Source organism: Paralichthys olivaceus, chromosome 4, assembly GCF_024713975.1.
Source record: "Paralichthys olivaceus isolate ysfri-2021 chromosome 4, ASM2471397v2, whole genome shotgun sequence".
NCBI lineage: Eukaryota > Metazoa > Chordata > Actinopteri > Pleuronectiformes > Paralichthyidae > Paralichthys > Paralichthys olivaceus.
The window spans coordinates 17,955,879-17,983,202 of NC_091096.1; the positions used below are offsets into that span (position 1 = coordinate 17,955,879).

Genomic DNA, 27,324 nt, shown 5'->3' on the forward strand with positions numbered 1-27,324 from the left:
TACAGACACTAAATGCATCTGTTGTCAGACCTGGCTCCTCCTCTATGACATGATAAACGTTTACTGCACAGGGGGCAGGTTCATGTTACACTTTCTTATCATGTCATTATCACACTGTCAAGTCATTTTCATACTTATTATCATGTTAGGTGCTACCATGGAGAAAGTAATTGACGGGTCAGCTAAACTCCTCTCTCAGGAGAAGGCCCCCCCCTTGTTAGTAATCCCAGAGAAATTGCCCAGTGAGCATGTCTGTTGACTTGTCTGTGACCGAGGTGTGACCGTCACCACTGAGCGGGGACCAGCAGATGGTAACACATTCGATTTGCGGAAAGAAACTGTAAAACATACTCAGTGCTTCAGAAGGAAATGGCAAAACAGAGCAATTTCCACAGACCACTACTGTGCAAGCATAAGAGGATCAAGATCCGTTTACTTAGCCCTGTGGGATTCTGGGTAAATGGACCGCCACCATCCTCCAGCAGAGCAACACCGCCGTTCTATAATGGCCAATCTCCGAGTAAATTGGGCCTGTCTGACCTGAAGCTGGACCAAGATTCAGAAACTATTTGAGGCTAAATCCATATTACTAATTTTTGTTTTTTTAAAGTAGAACAATCTCTTTTTTAGCTCTGCATCAGTAAAAATACATACACAACACAGCAGTAAAACATATATCACATGACCATTCATGTACACGTACACGTGTGTACCAATGTAAAAAGGAAGTAGACTGTCATCCACACTACAACACATCCTTGGACTTTTCAAACTAAAACTTAAAAGCCCCGAACTTCAACTACATTTCGGAACTTTCCGATAGTGTGGACAGTAGTAACAGTGATGCAGGATGAGGCCTGAGACACTGTAGGTTGTTCATATCAGTGAGTGACTACTGAAAAGACATATCTGTGTAAAAAACAGAGGTATTGTGCGTTGCAGACAGGCAGGTAAAAGATGCTTTAGATTCTAAAGCTTTGTTGCTGCACAACATGATCCTGTTTGACTCAGTTTATTTTGTCATGCTAAGCCTGGATGTTCTCTGTCATTCTGTCTGCTGCACCAAAACAAACAGTAATGTGTTGCGGGGGGAAAAAAACAAGAACGTGTACGCTTCTTTTTTACCCATTTCTTTCACAGCGCTTGTCAGAGGTGCACTCGTCTAACCGTCGAGCCTCAGCAAAGTGCAGAATGACAGAGACAATGACAGCAGGGGGAGTGACAGTTATGGGGACAGGAACACTCCCATGCTCAGTGCTCGTGCACTATTCCATCATTAGCCAATGAAGCCCTCATAAAAGTGAATTATGTGCCACCAGAGGGGAGGTTCCATATGGCACAAGTGATCCAGAAAGGCAACGTGTCGCAAAAGACCCCTAGAGCCCAACAAGTCAGCTTTTACAGGGGCCTCCCTCCCCGTCATTAATTGATTTTAATAACAGGCTGCAAGGGGGCAGAATGCTCTCATTCATTGGGCTGATGGGGCTTTTCCCAGGTCCCTCAGCGAACACTGCAGCACTTAGAGCTGTTTGTTTGGATTGCCTCTAGTGTGTGTGGCTCTCAGACTGGCTCGGTTACTCAGTCAGACACATACTCAATGTCCCGGCCGCTCACCCGCTCGCTCGCTCAAACATTTGTTCATTTACCAGCTCAATAATTTCTTCACTCAATCACTGGCCCAGTCATTTGTACGCTCATTTATTCATTCCTTCTCCCCACAGGCTCACCAGGGCCTATCATGCTTTAAAGCCAGGTTCATGGGAATGTGAGTGGTGTTTTTAACAGGTCCTGTAACTTCAGAGCCAGGCAGGACCCATGTAGTGTCAAAACTTGTGCAGAAAAAGTAAAGAATACAGGAACAACACTTGTATGTTCCTCTCAAACTGAAACCAGGGATCCACAATCCTGTAGACTGTCAGTTTATAGAGGTGAGTTCTTTCTTTACTCTTCCTCTGATCATGTCTTTGTCTCAGTCATTCCAGAGACTCAAAGTGAAAAATCCCTCATTTTGCATATTTTTTACTTTGATTGTTCAGCAGTCTGACTGAAGCTGGGTTTGGGGAGTGTGTGCCAGATGATGGGGAGGGGATAGGGAGGGAGCTTGGCCTGTCATAACTGTATAATACACCCATTACTCCTGTGCAGCAGAATTACCACTGATGGAAATGGGATTTTGGAAGATATATGGAATGTAATTATTAAATACATATATGCATAGGCTTTTTTACTCTGAAAGGGAGTTTTGGAGTGATATTTTTTCAGGTGACAGTAGCTAGTGTGTGTGTGCATGTATAAGCCATCTCTATTCATGTGTGCACTGACTGACTGTTACCTTATCTTGGCAAAAGTGGAACCAGTATTTTGGCATTTAGTTTTTTTGTCTATAAAAGATGCCACAGTGCTTCCCAGTCTCTGGATCCCTGTGACCCACTCGTTCAGCCTCTTGCGTCTGCGCCTCTGCAGCATCCTTCCTCCGGGGTTGACCCTGTGCTGAACATCTCCCAGGAAGCTGAGGTCTGACACTCCTAAACAGGCGAAGGGGGTCACGCTGACTCATTCCAGCAGTGAAGCTGTCTGAAGAGTTAGCCGCCTCCCGAATACCAATTTTTAAAGCTCTCTCAACCAAATAGCACACGCAGAGAAACCAAATTCCCCTGCAGTGAGTAATGCGAAGATAAGAAACAGAGAATATTTGCTCGCGTACGCTCACTATCCATGTGAGCAGTGGAAAATATTACTTTTTCGTTGGATATGAATGCCATGCCGCGCTCTTCTGCCATAATGTCCTATACTGAGTTTCTGTATTATTCTAATGAGTGTGCTGCTGGAGCATGCAACACGACAGCAGGAACATGAGGCAGTGTGTATGGTTTTCAGTGTGGTGTACCTTAGGCGAGGGGCCTCTGCAGGAGGTTTTCTTTGGAAAGCCCCTGGTGTGAAAATAGGGCCTCCCAGTCTGGCCTGAGAGGCTGTGTAAACACAGGATCCAGTCGGGCCAGCCTGCTCTGGACTGGACCTCTCCAAACAGAAACCATGAGTCAGCCTCAGGAACCCATCCATGTTCCTCCTTTAGGGATAATCAGCCAAATGCGGCCTGGAAAATGTTCACGCTATAGGAGTGATGGAGGAACTAGTCTGTATAAGAACATGTAACTCTTATCCATATGGACATTTTGTATAGACATTTAGGATAGTGTGCTGACTTTGGACCTGATTTTAGACCAAAAAAACAGCCCCTCTCTCATATTTATTTTCCTTTTCATTGAAACCACAAAACCACCAAGCAAATACTTTTAGTTTAAAAGAACCTTATGACTTCATACATGACAGCCACAGCACAAATTGAGTCAACTGAACAAAGAAGACTGAACTCTTTCTAAATCCAAGGAGAAAGCATTGGAGTCTCTGCAGCCATCTTCACATCAGTGTCTGAGTGAGTGGAAGACTTTATTAAGGCATTCGGGCATCTGAGCTCTGGAGAGAGGAAGACTTTCCCCTCATCTCCGGTCTGTGTGAGTGGAGGGGCAAGGGCCTCACACTCTACTAAAGAATATTTATCTTTCCAGCTGGTTAGATGGATTAAATGACCATCCCGCAGCGAAGGGAGAAGGAAAAGGAGTTTGAGAGGGAGAGGGAGAGGGAGGGAGGTGAGGGGATGGAGAAAGTTTGATGGAGAAAATGTGCCACAGGAAAAGAGAGCAGAAAGAGGGCGAGGAGTGGAAAGACACGAGAGTCTTCTACTCAGAAGAGAATAAAACAATAAGAATGACTTGGCAAGTTACATTTACCCCCAACTGTGACAAATATGATTGTGACTTTGTCTTCTCTCTGTGCTGGAGGGGGGGCGAGACATGCAAACACACTCACGCACACACACATGCAATTACAAATGTACATGCACGCTCAATGACATACAGACACACAGAGCTAATTAACTTCCTGACACATTCTCAGAAATTCATTTCAAAGACAGAACGCATATGTTCATGCAAATGAGATGAGAAACCGTTAAATGCTCAAATATCTGAAGCAAATGGAAAATATTTCTCAATCACACACCTCAGCGTCAATTTGATGTCGACTTGCACACCTGCTGCTCCTCTGTGGTAAGGTCACCTTAAAGTCATCCTTAATGATATTAATTGATTTTGTGCATATTCAAATATTTCTTTTATAATATCGAACTGGTAATAAGAGGAAGAATGGGACAAAAGGAAAGAAACAGAATATGCAGAAAACAAGTTTAACAAATGTTTTGAAGGAGATGCAGGACTTTTGCCAAGTTAAACAATATTAAATATGAGCTTACCAATGTTAAGCAAAGAAGACAGAGACATTTATCAAAAAAGGCTTACGATCGCTGTCAAGACATCAGACTGGTGCAAAGCAAATGAATAAAGAGATGATACAATAAGAAAAGAAACAACTTGATCAAGGAAAATTGTGACTCCTGAGAATTTATGGATATATAATGATGCCAAGGAAAAGTAGAGGTTGACTATGGTGGAGCTTGTGGGAAAGTTACTGAAGGACTCACTAGAAGCTCCCCCAGCTACAGAGCTTGACATCTAGAGGGCACAGTGGGACTTGCCCCGAGAATCTCCGAGGCCAGGAAAGACAGGCCACAGTCAAAAGTAGACAGATTCCTCCGACTGAAAACTAAAAGACAGAGTCTGTGGAAAGATGGCTGGGTTTTTGGATGAGACACCAATATAATTCGATCAGGATGACCCGCCAGCAGTCCAGCGTAAATTATATTTTAAGGTGAAGCTGAAGGAGAAAAAGAAAAGAGGAGCTGAAGTTTTGGTTAACCTAAAAAAGTGTAAGCTTAACAAAATCTAAAACAGATAGTTGTGTATCACGATCAAGAAACACATAATGTAAGATAGATTGTCTTCTATTTTATTTATATTTACTGCATTTATCCCAAAAAAGGTGGATGGAACACACATATTTTCATTAGCCTTGGCTGAAGGTTTTATCCCTTTAAAATTAACAATTTGTTTAGATGTTACATCATTTAAAGTGCAAGTGTATACGTTTTTTTTCAAAACCTTGAAGTTAACCTTCTGTTAGAGATGATCATTTTGCAGCACAGATAAAATAATTGCTGGAGTACCCATCATATATAGTGCTCAATGGAAGATTTAAAGAGAAAATACCTTCCATCCCCACACAGACAATCTTAATCATCAAAGATCATAATTCACAATCATTAAAAATTCTTAAATGATGTGCATATAACTGAGTTCTATGCAGCGTAGATAAAGAAGGAACGCGGCTCAGTTTTCAAATGCCTAAAGGTAAACACTTAGAAGAAACATGACTTTTATCAATATTTACAAGTGCAACATTATGTCAATATGTAGGTAAAAGAATGTAAACCCAGGGGAAATACACGTCTAATAGAACTGTTAAGAGAAGCATATTATCCAGATGCTGGTCATAGAATTATTTTTCAAATCTATAGGGGTCTGATAAATCTACTAACTGATTTAATTTTAACAAATCAATTTTATTCTTGTAGAGAAAAGATCACTCCTTTTCATGTATAGATACATGGCAAATTCAATCTGATATCTATTAAAGACGGTTACTATCTATAGATATAAATATATACACTTTTATATCCAGATATATACAAAAATATGTATTTTCATTATGTGGAGATAAATGTCAATGTAAAACTACTTTTAAAAACGTGTCCCTCCACTTAATCGACATATAATCACCTGCTTAGTTTTATGTAAAAAAAAAAAAGTCTCATTACTAGGGTTTTTTATTTTCCCATTCATTCGCTCACTACTCCATTTAGCGCACTGGGCAGTGAATATAATCACCCCACTGATATAAGCGCATGAACCACTAATAAAGGAGGGTAATAACATCAAAGTCCGACCCTGTGAAATGTGATGCCGGGGTATTCAGACAGGAATGTTGAATGGATGACAGCTATGTGTGTGTGATTGTGGTCGTGCAAAGTGCAATCTAAGAGCAGAGCTGAAGTCATGGAAATTTCCCTCTGTAAAAGTGAAGCATGACAATGGATTTGGAGCATCAAGGCCCGTGGGATTATGGGGATCACATAAATCCCCCCCTCCCTCCTCGCCATAATTTTAGCAAACCACATCAAACTCCATGTTAAGGGTTAATAATCCAGATCCCCACCTCCTCCTGGTCCCCTCGCACCCAAACTCAAATCTCTAACATTAACACGTGTATCCAGATGTACAGAACATATACACAAACATGAGGGGGACACACATTAACAGACCCGTGTTGGCATTCCATGCACAGGCGGCTAACCTAGCAACACAGTTTACCACACGCATGCACACACAGCTATACACACATACTACGCCCCTCAGCCCCACTCTGCCCCCTCTCCTCACAGTGTATCATCTGGAGCTCTGAGGTATAAGAGCAGAGGATTTTGTCGGAGGAGCCTGAAATCAATCGATGCGCTACAACAACCCCAGCTTCTCTCCACCCCTCCAACACTCCACTTAACCACGTGTGTGTGTGTACGTGCACATGTCTGTGTGTTTCACTCTCTCTCTCTCTCTCTCTCTCTCTCTCTCAGTCTATGTCCACTTTAACATCTGTACTAGCTGTAATCAACAGTTTGCGCGCACGCACACACACACACACACACACACACACACACACACACACACACACACACACACACACACAGCACTGCAGGGAGAGAGAAGCGTGCTATGCGGAGAGCTGCGGCTCCTTTCCTCTATTAGCCTGCTGTCGGAGGGAAGGCAGGGATAATATATAAGCCAACAGGATTAGGAGGCAACAAAGCATCAGGCTGAAGAAATCCCTCACAGCCTTGGGGTCCAACCGAGGCCTCTGCTGCTCTTCGGCCGTGCAGAGGCTAACCAGAGCCTAGCCAACCAGCTCCCGCATGCATGTCAACCAGTCCAGTTTTCCTGGACACCACCATCATCTCTCCTATTACCCCTCCTGCTCCAATTATGATCTCTGAATACCACACATGCTTCAAATAAGAGGTCAAACCCAGCACAGGCCTTGTTTTCTGTTTCACAGACATGATTATAGCTTTGGGCCCTCTACCTTTGGGAATCACTTCCATCTGACAGTCTAAACTGCTTTAACCACGTACAGTGCATCTTGTCCAACATTTGCATTTCAAAGAAGGTGCGAGCACCTACATCATGAGCTTGATGTCTGCCTAACAGCAGCACAGCTCCCTATATGAGGTGTTGAGCTGGAAGTAAATCCACGTGATTAATCAGGTCTGAAGCTAAAACATAATAATAACCCCCTTTATATTAATGTGCAGCTCATGGCTTGAACAGCTCCATGGAAAGGCCATTAGTCACCAGCTCCCTGCAAAGCCACAATTAAGCAGTCACATATTCCTCTCTCTCTCTATTTAATCACAGTGCTGTCTCCTTCGTTATGTATTCTGTTCCTGGGTGATCGTGTCTTCAGGCGCTGACTTGGACAAGGAAATGATTTTATTTTCCTGTTTGTTGAGCTGCGTATTAACAGAAGTAGCACAATTTCCTGAGCAAAGGTGAAGAGAGAAATTGTAGCTGCCATCGGAGTCACTTATACAGTTTGAGTTCATTAAATACACTTTGAGTTAAAAAGGTTATTAAGAAAGATAATTTACGTTTTAGTTAAAACATATTTTCTCTTAGAAAATATAAATATAATTGTGAGAAAAGGGAATTTTTCAATATTTCTACTGCAGAACTAATCATTGCCATGTAAATGTGAGGTCTGCATTCGTCACTTGGGGCAGGGCACCTGTTGAAGTGGAGGAGATTCAGCTTATCTGGAGATCTGAAAAGTTTGGAGGTGTCTATCTCATTCAAGTCAAGTTACAAGGATAATGTGTAATCATGCTGAATGATATTAACGTGATAGCTGCTTGACACACTTTCATTTACTCTGAGTAAATGTGCCGGCTACATGAATTTGACTTCTTATTATGTAAGCAATACTGTCTGTTGAGTTTGGTGATCATTATCCTCTATAAGAATACTCTGTATGTAGTAGTCTCATTTTGTAATTTTGGGATTTAGTTTTCTTTAATTTTGAAGGTATTTTGACAGCATTTTGACGTGTTTGATGGAAATAACTGCCCATAACCAAAATAGTGTCTTATGTTCATGTTTTCAGTGGAAGGGGAGCTACACAAATAACTTTCAAAACAGTAAAGAGTAAAAGTTAAGTTAATGCACCTTCAAGGTCGACACAATCTGCAGGACAACATTGAGACTTTTTTGGAATACCTTAAAAATACATAATTATAGTTATAGATATGATTTTAGAACATTTTAGAGGTGCACTTTATCACCCACTGTTCTTTCATTTGAGACAGTGGGTGTATGAAAAGGGGGAACTGACAGTTTTTATAATTGTTAGAGAAATATTATTTAAATTCAGGAGCTTACTGATTTTTTTTCTTGTGAGGGACACTTTAAAAAGCTGTCATGCACACCAACCACAGGCATTTCCTCCTCCCTTCCCTCCCCTCCCTCCCCAGCTCTCCTTTTTTGTGATATCCTCTAATTTTGCCCGTGCCTCTGCAAATTTGTTGCGGCGCGTGGGCCCGTTTGATTTCATTAAACAGAATATTTAAGCATAAAAATTGTTTAATCGTCTCATGTCATTAGGAGATGGATTTCATTTTGCATACATTTGCATACTTCCCCCTCAAATTAAAGCAGGGAAATATGCAAATGCTGAGGCCCAGGTTATGGCGGAGGTGTTTATTGTCATCACTTCAGGCAGTTCCACATTGCGGCGCCTCCGCAGAACAGGGGTGACAGCAACATCTGGAGGCCTGGGGGTTGGGGAGGGAGGAAAGGGTAGAGGCAGAAGGTGTAGGTGTGGAGATGAAGGTGTGTAATAGGCTGCGGTTCCGTTTTGGCATTTTCAACAGCAGAGCGCACTGATCCACCGCTGCAACTGCTGCAGCATCTAGAGCACCAAAAAACTGTCATCACACCATACTGGCTGCTCTAATTACCAACTTCATCCCCAGTGCTTTGGACGTCCCCGCACTAAAATGTATAGTGAGCCGATGAAGACATAAAACGCAGCACTGTTCTTTCAACTGTAGCCTCTGCATGTGTTTTTATCAGCTGTTCTGCTGCTATTGTCCACATGGCTAAGCACTGCTGCTAATGAGGCAGTAATTAGCAACAGCGTAACGCTTCTTCACCCGTGCTTAAGTCCTCACTCAATTTTTTCCCCCCTTGCACTGTAATTTTCTCATGCTGCAATTTCAGGCATCACAGCAGAATTTGTTCTGGCACAATAAAAAGGTTGAACTGCAGATATGAACGGTGCAGAACATTAACACAAGCGATTGCAACTTCAAAACGTCCGTCTGGATCAAACCTCATTTCATTTACAATCAGGAGGAGGCAATGCTGTTGATCCAGAGGAGGGTGTCACCTTTCACCTTATAATCTATTCTATTCTTATAATATATCACACCCCAGTGTAAATAAATAAGTAAATACTGTACACAGCATTTGAACATGATCCTGAGGAGGTTTTAATCAGAAAATAAATAATCATGAATGAGAATCTGGGGAGGAGGCACAACCAGTGTGTTTATGTGTCTGGTTATTACCCATGTTGATGCACAGCTTGGAAAATTAATGAACAACACGACTGTGACCCGTTTGTAAGACCAACCACAAGAAAGAGGGAGCGAGTGTCCAAACAGACTAAACATACCTCAGCAGGACCTGCCTCAGTACATACCCCCACAGTTTTCTAAACAAGCTGCAGAGACTAATGACAGATTGATTGCTGTGTGTGTGTGTGTGTGTGTGTGTGTGTGTGTGTGTGTGTGTGTGTGTGTGTGTGTGTGTGTTTGTGTTTGTGTGTCTGCCACTGCACTGAAATGAACATAATGCCATATTCAGCGTCTCACATAATATTCCTCTTCATGTGGTCGTAGAATGATTATCTACGTTAGCATAATGAATGCTTCAGCAACATTTGTACAGGCTGTGTGGACTGAATGACCCCTGCTGACTCTGTGTTGTAACCTTCACACGTTCGCGCTGCGTGCGCTGCCTCTCAGTCTGCAGTTACAGATGAAAAGAAGAAATAAAGATGCAACATACTGTGAGCAGCTCAAGTCTCTGCTTCATTCAGGACATCACCAGGAGACGGATGCTTTGGCAAAGTTGCCAAGGGTGTGATTTTAAGATGCATAAGATTGAGGATATCTTAGAGAGAAAGGGTTGATTTAATTTGTTTTTTTGATGAATTATTTCCAAGGTCTTTCTTAAATTTCGTTTTTTAAATGAACTGCTGATACTATGTCTATTTTCTCCACATACCAAATGGCTTGAGGCAGTGAGAGTTCTGGACTCTGGCAAGAAGAACATGCTTCACTTCTTTGAGAAGCTTGAACACAGAGCACAAACCTGTCTCATTCTGGAAATGCTGGACAGGAGTTTTTTTCAATTGCTCACAGACTGACACTGGAAGCTACCTTCCCAGTGAGATCCGATAATAACACATCAGGTAGGACTATGTGGCTTTGATCCATTCATCAACAATAGTGGAAGTACTATACTGTATTTCCTGTGCTGTACACTGGTAAGGTATATCTGTCTGTGTCAGTTGTCTCTGCAGTGTCTGAGAGACTTCCACACCCTGAAGGACATCAGTGTTGTTCACTTGGACCTGAAGTCAGAGACTGAAATGCTGGCAAACCACCTGTGTGAGGCCTTCAGAGTGAAACTAATAGATTTCGGCGTGTCCTTCACTACTTGAGAAGAAACACCATTCAGCCTCTGGGTACAGGTGTGGTTTAAATCTGCAAAGCTTATCTTTCATGGCACTTTCACACCTACTTTATTTAGTCCGAACCACGATAAAAGTGTGAAGGGTGCCTTGGACCATGGTCCGGTCCATTGCAACAAAATAAGTATGAAGTTTGAAAAAAAAATTTTTTGGGGACAATTCAGATTTATGGACCAATTGTAGAGAGGAAAAAAAAGTAGAGGAAGAAAAAGAAGCCTCCTGGTCCCTCCAGAAATATGGTTGCCCAGGTTCACAGGAGTGTCTACAGTAAGGATGTTCAACTAGTGTTGACCTTTGTGATGCTGAAAGTCAAAATATGATATGTCAGTGTTAAAGAAATAAACAAGTTCATTCAGTTTCTCCATTCAAGCCGAAAGACATCTTTTTCTTAATCCACTTTATTCAGTAAATACAATATCTGAATTGACAACACGCCACTGTTAGACACACGGCCATCAACAGACCAATCAACGCCAGGTAAGCATAGATGCAGTCCACAGAGCTGAGGACGACAGGACACACGTGTCATGCAAAAGTCTTTAGTGTGCTCCCTAACTTACCATCTGAAACCAAAACTAGGCAGATTAAACGTAAACATGGTAACAAAGACATGAACTTTAGGTGCAGACCGTGTGTGTGTGTGTGTGTGTGTGTGTGTGTGTGTTTGTGTGTGTGAGTGTGTCTGTTACAATCAAAGAAAGGTGACACAGAGCGATTCTGACTAACCATTAGCTCTATGTGTTGCTATCTGCCCAGCATTACCTTGTAACAGGTTAGACAACTGCAGGGAGCCGGAGCCCGACATGAGGTCTGGGTGAGAAACCAGGGCCCTGTAGTGACTGTGCAGAGTGGCAGAGGCCTGATGACACTCAGCCCCAGTGGCAGGGACTGGGGTAATAAATCATGGGCAGTGGCAGTCAGATAAACGGTGTTCTGAAGCTGATTGGGAGAAGAAACTATTGTGACGAGTGTGAGGTGGAGAGGAGGCATTGATGACCTGAGTGAATAAGGGTCACCACTCCACGAAGGCAGACCCAAACAGCTCCCTGCTTCTTAATTTACCCTGAAAAGCCATTACAGCCACTCGGCTTGCTTCTTCTTGACCCTCCCCTCCTCTCTCCTTCTCCTCTCGCTCGCAGAGGAACAGTCATTCTCCAGGACCTCAATGGCCCTTCAGCACAAACTCTGAAATGAGCTCTACTATCTTGAAGCAGACGTTGCTCCACACTGAGGAGCCGGTGTCTCACAGAGTGGTGGCCCCTCTGCTGGTCATTCAGGTACTTCTAGACTAATTCATAATGATCTCAGAGATGATTTATTATTGGTTTTAAGAGCTGCTTGCATTGGCCAGATGTTTTTTCCAGCCACTCAAATAAAATGTTGATAGCTCAGTTTTTCATGAATATAAAATGTTGTCATGAGTGTAGTTTAAACATGTTTTTATATTTGGTAGAATAAACTGGCCAATTTAGTTAAGTATTTATTTAAGGGAATGTGTAAATGCCCTTTTTATACTAAAACTTAACTTCAACTTAACTGCGTTTTAGCATTAAATATATTAAACACTTTTTTACACCAGTATAGGCTGCAAATTAAGATTCTGTATACATAACATTTGATGAGCTTATAAATATTATAAATACTGTAACGTTCAGTTCAACTTTCAAACACCTATAACAAAAATGCAAATTACCCATTAATGCATTTGAGGAACAAAAATCCAATAAAAATATATCTAATATTATGATACTTACAGCGAGTTTTTCTTGTGAGTACTTTTGTTTTTGAAACTTAAATTAAACATATATAATCACTTGGGTTTGTAATTGCAAACTTCACTATTAATAACAAAAGATAGAAGTCTTTTCCTAAGTAAATGTTCTTCCTTCACCCTCGGTTTTAAAATATAAGTAAAATATATTTTTATAAGCTGAAAATATTGCAATAACTTAAAGCAAGCAGTACACACTGCTATACATGCATTAAGCTGTGTATTTCAGTTTTAATCAATTAATTTCACTATTAGTGAGGAATACTTTAAATGCGTGGGTCTATCATTAGGCTGTACTATTTCAAATTCATGGGGGAAGACAATACAGTGGTGCTACTCGGCAAATGTGTATGTTATTTGTAAGGGATGTTTGCACAATTACCTTTTTTAATTTTGTAACTATAATGTGGAAAATATGCATGATTTAACATTGATGATGATGATTATTACTATTATTATTATTATTATCTTTTTGTCAGGATGCTATCATCGCTACTGAACGTCACTAAATTGTCTGCATGTTTTCACAGCTCTGCCTCTCGAGGCCCAGCTCTGCTCACTGGTGGGTAACTTATTTCTACATGGGGATACATTTGATTTTTATGTTGTCCATAACATTAATTTAAACAGGTTTCAGTTGCTTGTGATCTCCTGAGTCTTATTTGAAAAATATATTTTATACATTTAAAAATGAAGTCGTATTTCCTAAGGAGTGACGTGTTGTTTGTTTGGAAAATGCTGGCTGGTTCAATTTGGACCGACTCCTTGTTGTTCTTGTAAAACAGTTTTACATTAAGCTCCAGTGGCAGTGTAGGAGTTATAAAGCAACCTTTATGACTCACAGTATTCATCGGAGCCAGCACGAACACAGGTGTTGGCAGAGCTAATAACTACTTAGTAATCATTCTTGATTATTAAAAAGCAATTAAAAACTACAAAATTGCTCTTAGACTTTACTTTACTTTAGTAAATTAGTATTTCCACTCTATGTCACGAATAAAGGACACACTTTACACAACATAAACATCTATTAGCCTCATGTTCAATGATATTACATTTGTGCTTTAAAAACCTGTTGTGTTGCCACATGATAATCCACAGTCATGGTAATATAATCCTCTCACAGCTGACAAAGGCAGGAGAAACCTGGTGCTTATAAAGGAAAATGGTGAAACAGGTTACAAGTATAATCTATGTTATCATCCCACAATAATTTATAAAGGAATTCACCCAAAGATGTCCGTCCAAACAGAAAATACTCAGCTGCATAATACACTTTGTTGTTTAAATATTATTTCAATACTATTTCTATATTATTGGTATTAAATTAAAAATTACTGAAAAATACAGTGATGGATTTTCACCAAAAGAAAACTAGAGACAACATGTAAAGCTTTGATTGATTCGAAAATTGTTACTCATCATATAACCGATGACGTCATGAAGAAGTTACAAAGAAGTCAGAAGAAGTAATTTTTTCAAGGTATCTCTGCATCCTATTGGACTATAGACATGACCTACAGCCTGTATAGAGCTAAAAATAATCCATGATCATATGGCAGGATAACATCATGATGTCATTCTGAAGTAATGCATTAGCTTTAGAAAGCAATAAGATTACTGACACGGCCTACAGCTTAATTAGATAAACCAATCATCCATAAACATATGACAAAGATGATATCATGATATATCATGAAATCACATTATTAAAACATACACAAGTTAGCATTCCGTGCTTGGAGTATATTCACTGGGTACATGTATCACCCCTCTGATGCTTTAAATGTATGTATTTTTTTACTTTACTCTGCAGCTACTATGATAACATGACCGAAGCAAAAGGAGTAAAAAGAAATTTTCTATTTTACCAAATACGTTAATTTACTGTTAGTCGAGTGAAAGTATCCAGAAGTCCAGTCCAGATTACAGTGACAGTCCATCACTGGTTCATAACAATATGGTGAGTGAAGCTTGTGTGCAGCGCTGTGCAGAGGAGGAATCACAATGTTCACAGTGGCTCATCCAACCAGCGCCCTGGAAACTCTCTCCCCTGAGTGACGCCTGTCAGTGACACTCTATCAGCTGCCTACATGCACCCAGCTCTCCTCTGCTCCACCCCTCTCTGAGTTCTTTCTCTCCATTCCCTCTATGTACTACCTTGCCTCCTCTTCTCCCTCAGCATTGTTTCTCTCCTTTTCTGCTCTCTCACACTCTGTCTTTTTTTCCCCTTTTGTATAACTCCTTCTCCCTCCTCTTGTCTTTCCACTTCAACTGTCTCTGTCTCTAAAACTCTTCCCTTATCCTCCTCTCCCCAACTTACTCCTTATCCAAGCTTTTCCTTCCTATTCCCCGTCTCATGATTAGATAGCACTGGTGTTTGTGCACTGGCTCCCAGCGGACAATCACGCTGGGGGAGAGGACGGTGGGGGGAATGCAAGGGTTCCATTTTCTATTAGAACAAAACATGCCTGTGGGGCCAGCAAGCGTCAACTGGAAATGCAATCTGGGCCTTTGAGCTGACACCCAGAGTGAGGTAGAGGTGTAGTGTGGGGAGCAGGCACTGCTGTTGTGTGGTGGTACTCCAGAGTGAATGTTATCATTCTCTGGAGATCCAAGGCTGCCTCCCCGGGCCCTGCCTCCCTCAGACCTGGACACCTCTGAGAAAGACCGGTCCCAGTGGCCTGCAATGCGAAGTGCTAATTCTGAGCATGGTGCCCTCTAGCATTTCCCCTTTATCACAGCCACATGCAATGTTCAGGAGTGTTTATTGATCGCAGACCACTATTTGCTGAAAAATTCTCCATTTATATGACTATGTTATCAGATAGGAGTGTCACTCTCCACAGAGCAGAAGATAAGTGAGTGGAAATGTGTAGGAAGAGGAAAGAGAAGGACAGATGAAGGGAACATATAGGTGGTGGGTCTCAGCAGGGCTGGTGTGAATGCAGATAGGGAGTTCCTGGACATGCATAATTCACCACATGGGAGATAGGAGAGGAGGTGGGTAGGAAGAAAGGGAATAGGAGGGTGGGTGGGTGGGTGAGAGAGAGAGAGAGAGAGAGAGAGAGAGAGAGAGAGAGAGAGAGAGAGAGAGAGAGAGAGAGAGAGAAGGGTGGGAGAGAAGAGAAAGATGGAGGAAGGAGAAAGAGGAAAATGAGCAGTGCGTCTCAGGCAGCGTCAGCGTCTACAGTGAGGAGGTAATTAGGGAGCTGTCACTTGTTCCTGTCAGGCACCACTCCTGCTGAAACATTGAGTGTGTGTGTGTGTATGTTAGGTTTCTCTTGTGGGGGAGGGCTGAGCTTGTGTATGACTGCGTGTATGCGAGTGTGTGTGTGGCGTGCATGCATGAGTGTGTATGTTTGTGAATGCATGCAGGGTTGCATGTGTATATAAATTGTGTGAAAGCGAGTGGGGAGGGTGCGGCGCAAGTTGAATTCAAATGAGACAGAAACACCAGAAGAAAAACAGAATAAAGTAACAGACTTACTGCGAGGGAATTGTAATAATGGTGGATAAATATGACTCAGAAGTGCACAGCTGAAAGTATTAACAGAGGGGGATGTGGAAAGACGAACTATTTGGACGAGGACAAGGACAGAGACAGAGACGAGGGGGCGGATCACATTTGATAAGCGATATTTCTGCATAACCATGGAATCACACACACACACACACACACACACACACACACACACACACACACACACACTAAGTCAGGCTAAAACCCCAGAGCAACAGCCAAGTGATTTGTTGTGGTAAACATATTCATATACATGCATTATTGACACAACTCACACACACATACTCAGTAGCCAATGTGTCTACTGTCACCCCTCTGCATGCTGATTGTAATCTCAAGTCAAAACAGAAAAAACACGAATGTTTTAACAGTCTACTTGTCATATCAGTGTGGGCAACGAGCAAATACTTGACAGATCCTTAAGGAAGAAAGACAGAACACGCAGAGGTAGGTACATAAATACAGACATATATGACACACACACACACGCACACGCACACACACACAGTCAGTCAGTCAGTCAGGGAATGTGTTGCATGGGTATTTAAAGTTGTGAATGCCTTTATAATCTGCAGCCCCTCAGGAGACAGTAGCTCGCCATATGAGTGAACCAGTGTGGGCCTGTCTGTAGAGTTTTCACTGTGACACCAGCACTCATACCACTCACTGGGTGTTCCAATTAAAAGCCACCCCTGCCAGGAGAGCAACGGCTCTCCCACAATACTCCGCTCTCCCACACGCACGCGTACATGTGCACTGTGCACACGCGCACACACACACGCTGCTGACAGACCACAAACACAGTCAGGCTGACGATGATGGATGGTGTGCATAACCTGGCTGGTGATATAGACTTTGGCTAAACAGCTCAGGCCTTCACCAGGGGTTTGTCCTCAGGCAGGTGGCGGGCTTCCTCCACACAGGTGGTTCACTAGTGATGTGGAGGATAATTATCTCACAAGGAAAATTTACATAGTACGAGGAATGTTTTTAAGCATTTACATGCAGAACAATAATAGATCGCGACACTATTAAACTGTTAAAGTTTAGTAGGACTCTTTTGTACTGGTTGCTGTTTTCTTTCTGGCAATAAACGCTGCTGATTATTACATGAGGTTACTAACAGGCGGGTTTGAAGACCACACAAGTTATCAGCGACAGAGACTGTCAGCACAGAGAAAACAAGTTGATGAGACAAAACAAAACATGAATGCAAGGCCTTTTCATGGGGCGCATGGAGAAGAGCATAATAACCCCGATAACAATTTGTAAGGACTTCTGTGCATTGGTTTTCTGACTTGCCGATTCTGTGTAAACAAGCCATATTGCGCACTAATGTCACAGAAAGAGATGTGCCATTTTCCGCGGGCTGGCCCATAAAAGACTCATTAGGGCACTTGAGACGTATTTGCTCTGCAAGGGGCTGCCATTAAACACATCACAAGGCCTAATAAATACATTATTTAAAAGCTGTGCTCCAATTACTAATTGATTAGAGTCGAGCACCTCATCAATAACGCAGAAGCAGCCCCTTCAAATCAAAACACACATGATTTATACATGAAAGGCTTTAAAACGGATAAGTTCTCTGCTAATCAGTCATAAATGTTTTAAACACCAAAATTTTTTTCATCGCGTTTTGAAAAAAAGTGAAAATTGAGGGCCTGTCAGAAAGCTTTGTGCGTGTGTGTGTGTGTGTGTGAGAGAAAAGGTTCAGTGTTTGAAATGTGCACTACAGACAGAGAAACACACACCTTTCCCATTGGGAGTCAATTTCAATGAGGTGGAAAACATAGTATGAAGTTACCCTTCAGTCAAACATGACAAGTTTATACGAGACAAAATTTTCTTAAATACAAATTTTAAGTGAAAATGGTATAATTTGCTTTTCGTTCCATCTGTATTAACAATAGAGTCCCTATAGGCAGAGTCCTCCTGTCTTTGAAGGCAATTGTACCATTAACACACTAATGCAGTATTAATTACACAATTATCTAATTAAACGTATGCTTACATGTGTCTTATACAATTGAAATTAATAATTTAATAATAGGCTCAATGACATTCATTAATAAAATATACATATTTCAATATGACAAACCAATTGCAGCAGACCATGTCAAATAAATTGCTATAAATCATTTTAAGAATATGCTTGGTGATTTTTTTTTTTTGTGAAACATTGCAGTATATATGGCGGACGGTTATAAATGCCCTGTGGGAGGTTTTGCCATTTCAGTGTGCACAAAGAAAGGCTGGTCATCCTAACAGAGTACAAAACATTATTTGAAGCACAAAACAAAATTATGAAAGCAGAATAAATAATGCAATAGACAGTTTTTTGTGCTACACCTTCCAAAGAGACATTGTTCTATATTTTCCCAGACATTTGAGCCCCTGTGCATAGCACTTGTTCTACAGCTGATCATGGCTGGGTAGTGTACCTGGAGGAAAGCAAGAGAGTACAAGCAGTATCGTAATGAAAAACAAAGAAGTAATCAAAGGCTGGAGCTCCAGATGAGCAGGAGGCCCAGAGGAAAAATCGAAAAATGCCTCACTACGGATATCAAACAGAATACAATGTAAAGAGAGATTAACATGGTTATGTCATGCATGTAATTCCGGCATGCATCCGGTTCTTCTACTGTTTAATATTATCATTTATAGTTGGTGATGACTGACGAGTCAAAAGAGTTTGAACAGGCACCATCACATATGGTGTATCAGACAGTTTCACAGGCTGAGACAGACCCAGCTCTCAGTGAAGACATACAATGGGTATACATAAAACTATGAGGATGCTAACAACTTTATGGATGATGGCAAGCATGCTGCAAATAGCGCAGCACTCAGCTATACAATACAACAGAGCAAAACACCAAGTCAGAGATATTGTATAATATTATGAGAAGTGTAAAAAATAATTGGTTCTTTGTGAAACTGTGGGGGGCCAAATTAGAATATGGTGGGCTCCCACAGTCTACATAGTTACTGGGGAAACACTGGTTTGAAATTGCAAGAAGGAAATTAGCCTGGATGGAGGTATGTGTTCTCAGGGCACCCTTCTAGTTTAGTTATTTGTTTGTTCCTCTTTGTTAGCTTGCAGGACTACACAAAAACTACAAGACGAATGGGTCAGGGAGGGATGCATTGAAGTTTTGTGCAGATCCAGATCAGGGGACAGATCCAGGATTTCTATTTCCACTTTCTTTTGCATTGCGAGACACTAAAGAAAGATGCATTAATTTAGATGAAGAAAATCTGGCAGATTAAGGGGACTTGATTGAACTGTTGGGTGGAGGAATGTGCTCTACTGAGTGTCATTCTAGTTGGTTATGGTCTTTTTATTATACTGATTGGCTATATAATAAATTCCAACACGTTTTCTGTTGGATGAAAGCTCCATATTTGCGTGTACAGTGCAAGGTTTTGCATTGAGTTTTAGTGGAAAATCTAGTGTCAAGCCTGAAAATTACAAAGTCAACAGAACTGTGGCATGTAAGGCTTCCTGTAAATAACAGATGACACAGGTATAGACAGTCATTGGCTTTTGTATGAAAAGAAAATGTTTAGATAGTTTGATTGTTTACTCTTTATCACCTTTTCAGTAACCTAGAACTAAAGACTGGAACAAAGACACACACACATTACAGCCAGCAGCTATCTGATGCCTAACAAAGCATCCCAAAGAAATAGGTTAAGTCAGGTCATTCAGGTTCCTGAATTGACAGACTGGAAGGATGAAGAAGAAGAAGAGGGGAGGGAAGATGAAGAGGAGACAGGGGTCAAGGAGCGGCTGAACCTCTGGGGGCCGGCCGACTGTGTACTTGTACTGGTAAGAGCATTCAGACGTGAATGTCTCTGTATCAGCCAACCTGAGTACACAAGACCAGTCAAATCCATTGCACCCTCTGAACAAGCTTTACATCAAGCTGCACCTGTCAGTCTGCGTGTGTTCAGACCAAGACGAGTCAGACAGCTCAGATCCTCAGGGTAGGTGTCATCGCTGATCAAATAAACTGCTTATGAGCACCAGCACTGACTTTGCTAAATCATAAGGTACCTACTGTTTGGAGCCCATGAGAGGGTTAGCTCAGTTTTAATATATATAGTGAGTTGCTATCATCTATGCTAATGAGGCTGAACAACTATTTTGTGTTTACTGCAGCAGCAGCAGCATCAACACTGATGATAATGATACTGAGATAATATCTACAACTGCAAGTGATGGAGACTGTGATGATTATATAGCAATTAATGGTCAGGATGTTAAGATGAAGGAGAAGAGGAGGATGATTGTGATTATGTTGATGATGGAGATGGAGGTTGGAGAACGTATCGCCACTCTGGAGATTCAGAAGCAGCTGGTCTGAGGAATTGACAAGCTGAGCGCAGCGTGCCACGGGGGGTTGTCACTCTCCAATGAAGAGACAGGTCCATGCCTATGACGGAGTCTCCCAGCAGCCACTGCGGCGCCCCATGGAAGCTAAATCTAATCGCCTGCGCTGGTGTTGCCCCCCCCCACTGTCAGCTCACTGAGCTGGCTCCGCATCACCAGGGAGCTCCACATTCACACACAGACACACATACACACACACACTGCCGTACACTGACAGCAAGCGCAGCACAGGGACATACGAGGAGGAAGAGGGTGGAGGGAGGATGATCCTGTGGAGTTAGGATGCACATATTCACCAGCATGCATGATCCTCCGTGTGTGTGTATGTGTACGTGTGTGTGTGTGTGTGTGTGTGGTTTGCATGCTTCACTGTATGCAGATGCACATGCACCCAAACACGTGCACACATTTCATGATGACACTAATGTGTGATAGTACTTTAAACATAGGCATATCATTTGTCTGTTAATGAGTAGAGGGAGATGAGCATGTTGAATATGGTAATTTGCTGCCATATTAGCCTCCAGAGGATAGCTTAGAAAGTGTGAGTCTTTGTGTGTGTGTGTGTGTGTGTGGGTGTGTGTGTGTGTAGTAGGTAATGTACATCGGCCTTGTTGCTCTTTGAGCCTTGATACTTGGGCTGCACCCCTTGCCTTGTCTTCCAATGCTACGGGAACTGCTGGCTCATTATTCTGCTATCTACCACTGCCTCTGTTTGCTTATTTAGGATGAGACGCCGTGCTTGTGAATGTGTCCAAAGATGTCCCGGGATGTTTGCGTTGCCATGTTTACATGCCTGCCGCAGGGTTTATTTATCTACAGGTCTGCTAGATTTGTCTTATAGACTGCTTGTGTAGTTTTAAACGGGTTTATTTGAGTATCAGCCCCGCCTGCATGCATGAGCTTTAATGTGAGAGTCTGGCTGTGCTCCAACAAGTTTTTTTTTTTTTTTTATTCAGCACGGTGTTGGCCATTTCTTTTCTGTAAGCTTTTATTGCGCTTGAGCTGGAGAAGGTGACAGCTTTATGAATTGTAACTCTCTGTTGTCAGCCATTGCAGCACCACAATAAATTTTTTGTTTGCTTGCTCATCAGCTAAAGAGTACAGGTTAAACACTGGTGGGCCATTGAAAAGATGCATTAGCTTTTACAGGAATTGTTAACAATCCATTGTACATCTCCACAACACTGTTAATTCTTACAATAAACGTTTGTTTTTCACCCAAGTGACCGAACAGTCATTTGTCCAATTGCATTGTTTTTTTTTAAAAAGTTCAAGTTGGCACCAGGGACTCAAGCAATCTAACAAGCTGAATGGTAAGATGATTAGCAAGTGCACTGCATTGTAGATACCATAAACAGTCTCTCTTCTCTTTTTCTCAATACAAACGACCTTGTGTAAAGGCTGTCACCCTGGAGGCTGAATTCTATGGATGATATACTTGTGTAGTACAGCGTCCTTGTCTGCAAGATGGAGCCTATGGTGGAGGTTCATATGGATGAGAAGTGACAGGGGTCGGGAAGTGAGGAGGTGTCTGTCATATGCGTCTGTGCCTTTGACCTCATGTTCTCATAATAAGGGGTAAGGACTCTGCTTTGTCACTCCCAGGTCAGGTGACGGCGTGGCAGGCTTGGCAGGGGACAAGCAGACAAACAGCTATGCAGAGACAGACACAGACTCACAAGGCTGATGAGACATACAATAAACTGTACACAAACACACAAACACACTGACACTAAGAGCAATACACATATTTTGCAAGTTGCTTTCCTTAATCCTCTTCCTTAAGACCCAAAAGCCAGATTTACCCCCTCTCTTCTCCCCTCTCCGCTTTGCCCCCCCAAAGGTCTCCTTAATATTCCAATTGGCGCACATTAAAGCAAAGGCCGAGAAATGGAGGGATGCCAGGCGGCCAAAAGGAGCATTACTCATCAGGGTCACGCTCCACTGCACAAAACACAATCCCTCATACATCATCATAACTGCCACCCAGTGACAATTACAATTGAGATGGCAAGAACTAGGAAAGAGCTATTTAATTTAACATCCAATTATTACAAGTTATCACCCCTTGATCAATGTAATATAACAGACATTCAATGTTGCATGTGACACAAGAGGTGGAGGCCTGCATCGGTTGGTTGCATTAAGGGTGGTAGGTGGTAGCGCTGGTAGGTGGGGAAGCATACAGCACCTCAGGGATAAATACGTTTCTTGTGATTCTTCTTATGAGTAACTCGACACCCTCGGTGTGCATCACGTGAAAACAACGAGGGTGGAAGACCATAAATAGCTATTTGACATTATCACATTTACGTATATGCACAAATGCTGTGAGCCAACCACCTTGGGAGGTGGTTTAAAAAAACAATGGAGTAAGTAAAGCAGGAAATAGTCAGCGTATATGATAAAAACTATATCAGTAAATATAGCTTTTTCAAGATTCCTTTTGTATCCATGGCTGCAGCATCTTCAAACACTTAAAACTGACTGCAGGTTGTTGGGAAGCACTTGATCATAAGACAGCAGCTTGTGATGGCTTTCTGTGTGATATTCTGCCCGTCATTCCAACGGCAGCAAAATCTTGCACATCTTCTGTAGATCAATCCAGAACAGGTCTGCAATATCATCCCAACATCCATGCTATTGATTATTTAGTGCCACAACAATAAACCGATATGACCTGTAGCCGAAATGCGTTACCACAAGAGATTAAGTCATAAAACAGCAGCCTGTGCCAATAAACTGCACTGTTTACTGGGTTGATATATTCAACAGAGAGGGAGATTTTTCCTCTGTTTCTAATAGTGCTTGACACAGGCGTGTATAGCTGCTCTGGATTACACATAAAGGTTGGTGACATATTATAGGAGGATCATCGTTACCCTAACTACTGTAACTAATGAGGGCAAATTAGAATGATGATGTAGATGATTTTCAGGACGGCAATAATCATAAAGATGAGGAGGAACTGTAGGACGGGCTTTTATTGTTTCAAAGAAATGGGAAACCAGCCAAAATCCTCTTGCATTAAATGGAGGATGTGAGTTCCTGTAAGCCTCTTTGAACATAAACTAAAACAAACATACTTGACTCACTGTGGCAAAGAAGAGTAAAATCCATTTAGTAAATCTGCATATCAATATTAGCCACTATTAGCATAGTGTATTAATGTTGAATATACAAATTCACATCCCTTTTCAGAGTGATCCGAGGTTGGAGTCATAGAGGAATAATCAAAATAGGCCTTAAAGCCTTTTAAATCCTAATTCAAATATATATGCTAATTAATCTGGATTAATGTATAATTTATGTTAATTATGTATCTTCTGTTAGGATTGCGTCTGTTTTTTCTTGTAGGCGGCAGCACCACTGACTGAACTGAGATGGTAAATGTTATATCCACAAGTTCCCTTCCTTCTTCCTTGCCTTTTTTCTTGTAGCTGCTCCAATTTTTCCTTTAACTTCCTCTTTCTTTCTTTCTTTCACTATGATTTTATCGCCCTCACAACTCTGCTCTCTGAGCCCAGTGGCAGATTCCTTCAGCATTTCAATCAGGTGCTAAAAATAACCATCTTTTCTTTTATTCACACTGGCTTTGCTATAATGCAGCCACTCTGCACGGGCAGACTAGAGGTCAATCCATTATCTCACCAGTACCCATACAAGCTGCTGTCTGACTTCTCAGCGCCAAACACAGACAAACCTCGCCTCCCTCAGTCTGGTACACAATCTTCACACAGATTTAGTATTTCCACAACCTTCTTCAAAGGCAACCATCGCCATAAACGCCTTTTTAGCAAGACACCATATGCAATTTTTCTATTCTTATCCACAAAGACAGTTTATTAGCTCTATGTTTTGTAGCACCCTTAATTTATTTTGCATTATCTCAAAAGAAAATAAGATAATAAGATTGTGCAAGGTTTCATGCGTGGCGCATTCACTTTGCATTCAAAATGATCGCCTCCATTTTGTTGATTTAGCTGATAACCACAGCATGTACATTATTTATGTGTAAAATGTTGCAAATCAGCTGATCCAGTTATACTTATTAGGGAGATAAAAGCTATTAATGTTCTGCCATGTATTACTTTACGGCTGCATGCCACCGCTCCCTATGCTTTAATTTCCATACGGCTGTGGCACTTTATTCTCCATCTGCAATAATGTGATCCTTCCTCTGGAAAGATTAAAGATCAATATCCTCTCAGGCCTGTGAGTTAAGAGGGAAAGCAAGAAAAATAAGACCATCCACTTCATCCCTATTGATATATGTCACAGTAAGATGGTGTAGATGATAATGAAATTGTTGAAAATGTACAATTTATGTGTCAATGAGTTACCTTCTGTGAGGTTTCCACCACACTCCCCACAGGCCATTGTCAAACCCAAACCATTAGCACGTTCTGTGGGTAACATTAACCTTTCCACACAGGCTTACCAATATCTCATCACAGCCCAGGTCTCACTGCCCCGCACCTTTAAATACTGCTCGTTTATGGGATTGGCCGTCTCATGGGCCTTTAAAACATATATATGCATTAGAAAAATGATCATTGGTAGAGTCCATCATCTGCTGCTTTTTATGACAATTTCTTTGAGTTACAGCCGTTCTTCTGGCTTTCGCCTGCTCGTCTCCAGGGGCCTGGAGGAGTCAGGCCGCTTTCCGCTCAAAGACACGGGGGCTTTTTCCACAGCCATCAGCGAGGTGTCATTGTCTTTAAGAGCATGTTGCTCTCCATGTTTAGGTCAGGAGCTCAGAGGAGAAGATAGCCACTCAATGGAACAATCAGGGAAGAGTATTGATCTGTGAGCATTTGGCTGCCACCAATTCATGCACATCACCACTGGCTGGACGAGGTGAGCTGAAACATCACATGCTAAATCCTAAACAATTTTCAAAAGCGTTAAGACAATTAGGGGTTTTATTTATCCCTCATTTATTCTTCAATATTTTCATTAACTTTTTGCATTTGCATTCTTGTTCTCTATGTGGTTAATAAAAATGGATTGTAACAATGAGTGACCAGTTTTATATTAAGAACCAGTGCTTATTTGGGAATAGCTTACATGCCAGTAAGACCATTTTGCATTATTAGCATGCTGTATGCTTGTGCGCCTGTGTGTCTGCCTCGGTGTGTGTGTCGGTGTGCGTGTGTGTCAGGAGGTTGATTGTTGTGGTGGTCGTGATCGTGGCTGCAGGGCTCCTAATGAAGGTGTGCGTAATAAAATCAGTGCACTGGGTCCTCGTCTGCGCCCCGCCTCCCTCAAACTCCATCTGATTGAAAATGGAACAGCTGTGATGATTTAATTTACATGTTAATAACCAACGGGCCTCCAGAAAATCGTCCAATAAATGCCTTTTTATTACCGCCTGTATCTCCTGCGACGCAGGGGAATGAGTGAGTGAGTGAGGAAGAGGGTGTGAGTGGGGGAGAGAAGAGGAGAGGTGCATGGAGGGGGAGAAAAGGCGACTGTAATTAATTGTTTTAAGCGATTCTATTTAAACAAAAATTATCTGGTGGAGATGTGCGCGGAATGAACATTGACTAGTTGGCGGAGACGAGCATGCACGGGTTGGGGGGGCTGACGATGGTGTGTGTGTGTGTGTGGGGGGGGGGGGGGGGGGGGGGGGGGGGGGGGGGGGTATGGGGTGTGCGACAGTGTCTCTCCTTCTAAAGCTTAGATGTGAATTATTCTATTCTACAGATTTTCATGAGCTCACATTCAGTCTGGATTTTCATGATATCCTGCCAATCTGATTCCATCTTGTTGCCGAGGCTGAGACAGCATTAAGTTGTCAGCTTGGAGGGAATAGACTTATTCACAGATGTGTGTGTACATACTATTATACACTTATTCCGTACGTGCCAGTGGTGGCTTCACAGCTAGATGTATATTTTTATGACATTTAGCAGGATGTTACAGCTCAAGTTTGAATAGTTGAACTGCACGTAACTAACATCACCAACTTCATCTTTTTCAAAGTCATCATCACCATCATCATCCTCATTGCACTCTTTACACCAACTCAAAGCAACACTATTCAGTGGTTGCCATCCTGCTTTTTATGGATCACCAGGACTTGCTAGAGGAATAAATTCTTGACCAGCTGATTCAAAGTCTTCCATGGAGCTTGACTGGTGGCTAAATAATCCTCTGTCATTAACTTTTATTGGCCTCCTGGTCACAGCTGTTACGTCACCAAGGCTAAAACAGTGATAGAGAATCAGGATTTGTTGAAGTTCTGCCTCTTGTGTGCCTGTTCTCCTCTTTGATTTAAACCTCTTCCCCTCCCCTCTCCTCATTCCACCTTTCTCTCTAAAACCACCCAGGGAACTGAGAATTCCTTCCCAACCACGGAGAATAGAGGACGAGAAATAAGGGTTGAACCAAGGCTCGCTCCGCTCATCTTTCCCACCCCCTTTTCATTCTCTCCATCTTTTCTCCTCCACCTCCCCTGCCCCCTCCTTCCCCTGTGTCCCAGTCCTTGGAGAGGTGGCCCTGCCACCGTGGCCATTCATGTCATTGTCAGCAAAGCCACATGGTCGCGTCTCCTCGCTTCTCCTGGGACATGGGGGGCCACGGAGACAGGGCCCTCGCTGGGTGGGAACAGTAATTAAAGAATAGAAGCAAAAAATATAAAGAGAAAGAACAAAAGGCAAATGAACAAAAGGAATAACAGATTAGGCTGGGAGGGGAACGAGAGCAGACTTGAGGTCCGTGGAAACCATTAGGGAATATTCCCAGGCAGTGTACAGTACTGCACAACAGCTCAGTGGTGGGATCTATTAATGATCCAAATAC

At 42.0% G+C, this 27,324-nt stretch overlaps 1 long non-coding RNA gene across 9 annotated transcripts in view; it reads right to left on the reverse strand.

Moving 5' to 3' along the window:
- Positions 1 to 27,324, reverse strand: part of LOC109633705 (uncharacterized) — a 158,284-nt gene that overhangs the window by 39,828 nt on the left and 91,132 nt on the right. The window lies entirely within an intron of this gene.